This window comes from Sciurus vulgaris (genome assembly GCF_902686455.1).
Source record: "Sciurus vulgaris genome assembly, chromosome: 7".
NCBI classification, from domain to species: Eukaryota; Metazoa; Chordata; class Mammalia; order Rodentia; family Sciuridae; genus Sciurus; species Sciurus vulgaris.
This window is the reverse complement of record NC_136467.1, coordinates 102334717-102338209: the sequence shown is the minus strand read 5'-3', so window position 1 is coordinate 102338209 and position 3493 is coordinate 102334717.

Here is a 3493-nt window from a genome sequence, read left to right as displayed (position 1 = left end):
AGAAGCTGAAAGGATAAGGAAGTGAATTTCCCTAGAGCCTCAAAAGGGAGCCAGCACTTTGACGTGGTCTTCAGCCCACAGGAACTTAATTCAGACTTTTGATTTTCAGAACTATAATAATAATTTGGTAGTTTTAAGTCTCAAAGTGGGTAGCAATTTTTATAGACAATACACTTAATACACTTAATAAAGGTGAAATCTCAGGTAAAAATTAATCAGAGAGCATCTTTGTATCCTATAGGAGAGTCCTAGAGTGTAAGTCTGCCTCGGAGCGGCCCCCTGGGTTCAGCAGATCTAAATCCTGCCACACCTGTCCCTGTTGATTACATGACTCAGTATTTCTGGCTTTCTGCCTGAGATGGGGAGAGCAGAAAATTGTAAAAAGGGATTCAGAGAGTTCTGGAATGAGCACAAAATTGTTTTCTCTTCCTCTCTTCACATAATTGGACTTTAAGAAACTCTGCTATTAAACATTTAGAATTCTAGAAAGGGGAGATCTCTCTAAATGTCCACTTTCCCAACCTAAATCTCCAGCAACCGGATGATTCTCTGTCACTCTGCTTTTGTGTATTCTACCTATCAGAGTTCCTTTCTGATCAAGATATATTTCGCTTTTGTTTCCTGCAACATAAAATTAGAAAAACAAGAATAATGAGTTATATAAAGAACCCTTGAGAGAAAGTAGAGAATTTGGAATTGATCATCTGACTCAGATGAGGGGAAGGCAGTAAAAGACTTATTAATATTTCTAATAACATAAAGTAATGATACCTCACTAAATGTATTTTCTGAGATCATCAGTAATCAAATATCTGGTGGTAGGAAGCAGTGTAAGCAATGTAAAGTAATCAAAGACTGAAAGGTGCACAATTAATTCTGGATTTGGAGGATTTATAGCAAAAAAATTAAAAATTTAAATACTAAATATTAAGCTCAAGGTATAGTTCCAATAACATTTATCTTGACATTTAAACTTTTGCCTTTTATCTAATAAATGGAACAACTTAAATCCAATTATCTAATTCATTTATTCTTTCATTTAGTCATTTGTGATTAAGTGATATCTATAAAATGCCAGCCCCTGACTAGATGCTAGAAATAACAGGGATAATACTACACAAATTTACAAATATTCTTTGCCATTAGGAACCTTACAGGACAGAAATAAGAAGCTAAATATGAAATATGCACATAAATATTTTATACATAATGTATATTATTTAAATGCTTTAAGTTCATTAGGGTAAGGCTAATAAAGTAAGAGTCTGGAAATTAGGTCATGTAAGATAAACAGGTTCAAGAGATACTGTGTGTGTGTTTTTTTAATAGTTATCTCAAGAATATGGGGGAGATAAAATGCCCAGTCTAGCTCAAAAATTCTTTCCCACCATCAGACTCTTCTTAATTCTTAATAGCAGTTCAATTAACTTTACTAGATTACATATCATCTTCACCATATGAAAAAGTAATTGTCTTTTTCATCAGATCAGTGTTGTATTTATCTATATTTGTACAGATAAAACTAGCTGGTTATTATTTCACCCATGATTCATTTTGTTCATAATGAACTAATGTGGAACTTGGACTATTGCATGATGGGAATTCAGGAGTCTCATGGGTACAAGAGATAAACTTGGAAATTGAATTTTTACACCAACAATCTTAGATTTGGAATTGCTGATTCTAAAATAAGGACTCCACTAAGAAGGAATACACTAAGAAAATGATTTCTTTATAAAATACTCTCATTTATATTCCAACAAAAAAACAAACTAAAGTTGTACCTATATTGTATGATTGAGTAACAAAATTTATATTATTTTGATTATAAGAATGTTTTTTGAAGTTTGTGTGTGTGGGGGTTTTTTTTGTTTGTTTGTTTGTTTTGTGTTTTGTTTTCTTAGTGCTGGGGTTGAATTCAGACCTTGCGCATACAAAACTACAGGAGGTTAAAGAAACATTTCAATAAAGAAATATAGTGAAAAAAATCAAATCCTGGAAATGAAAGACACAAACAAAAAATTCAGGTGAAACTATCACCAACATATTCAGTTAGGGAGAAAATACAACTTCAGGATTGAAGATAGAACTTCAGACCTCAAAGATAGAATATATTAAATTGAACACTCATATACAATCAGGGAGAAAAAAAAAGTCTGTGATGATAATATGTAAGGTTTCTGGGGCAACATCAAGAGACCAAACTTAAGAATAATTGGGACAGAAAAAGCATGGAGATATAGGCTAATGGAATCAAGAAACTTTTAAGTAAAATGAAAGCAGAAAAATTCACAAACCTTAGAAATGTAGTGGACATTCACATACATATTGGCATATGTAATTCCAAATAGACAACTGAAATAATCTTCCCAAGGTACATCATAATAAGAATGCCTAACATAGAAAAAATGAAATAATATCAAAAGTCATAAGAAAAAAAATGTCACATTTAGAGGTGAACAAATAAGGTTCACTTCCAACTTCTCAACTGAGACCTAAAATCATGGAGGGCTTAGAATGAGATATGCCAAGTTCTGAAAGAAAATAATTGCTCACCAAGATTTCTATATTCTGCAAATCTCTTTCAGAATCAAAGAAGAAATAAAACTTTATATAACAATAATAAGCCAAAAGAATTCATGACTACTAAGCCAAAACTACAAAAAATACTTAAAAATAAATTACTCACAGAACTCAAAAACAAATCTCAAATTTCCCAAATGAATGAAGAGCTGTAGAAGATCAACTGAACAATTAAAATTAAGAAAAAAATTAAATATAGAATTTAAACAAAAATAGTAGAAGATAACAAGAATTTGTTCATAATAACACTGAGTGTAAATGGTCTCAACTCTCCAATTATAGGATAGAGATTGTCAGAATGGACTGAAAAATAGGATCCAACTATATGCTATTCACAAGAGACTCATTTCATAGGTAAAGACATTCACAAGTTGAGAGTAAAAGGATGGAAAAAATATTCCATGCATATGGAATCCAAACACAAGTAAGAGTAGCTCATCTTCTATCTGTCAAACTATCTTTGCTTGCTGACAATGTGATCCTATACTTACAAAACATGAAGTACTCCAGAAGACTTTTGGAGCTGATAAACAAATTCAGCAAAGTTGCAGAATATAAGATCAAAACATGGAAATCAATAGCTCTCCTATACATCAAATAATAAATCCCTTTAGAGGGGACTTTAGAACATCAGCCATGTTCCCCTTCTTCCTCCCGGGAGAATTCTGTATTATTACCTTTAAATAAAACCTGCTTAATATGCTTGCCTTGGCGTGGTTCTCTAGTGTTCAAACTTCAACATTAGAAGGAGCAAAACACGTCACTGGTGAACAGCGGTATCAGATTTGGAGGTTCCACCGGGATTTATGCTAAGGACTCAGGATTCAAAAGAGGAGATATTGAGAGACTTGGGACCAACTCAAAGCAGCCGGGTGAGTCTCTCCCGTTGGGGAGGCGTCCCGGATGGGAC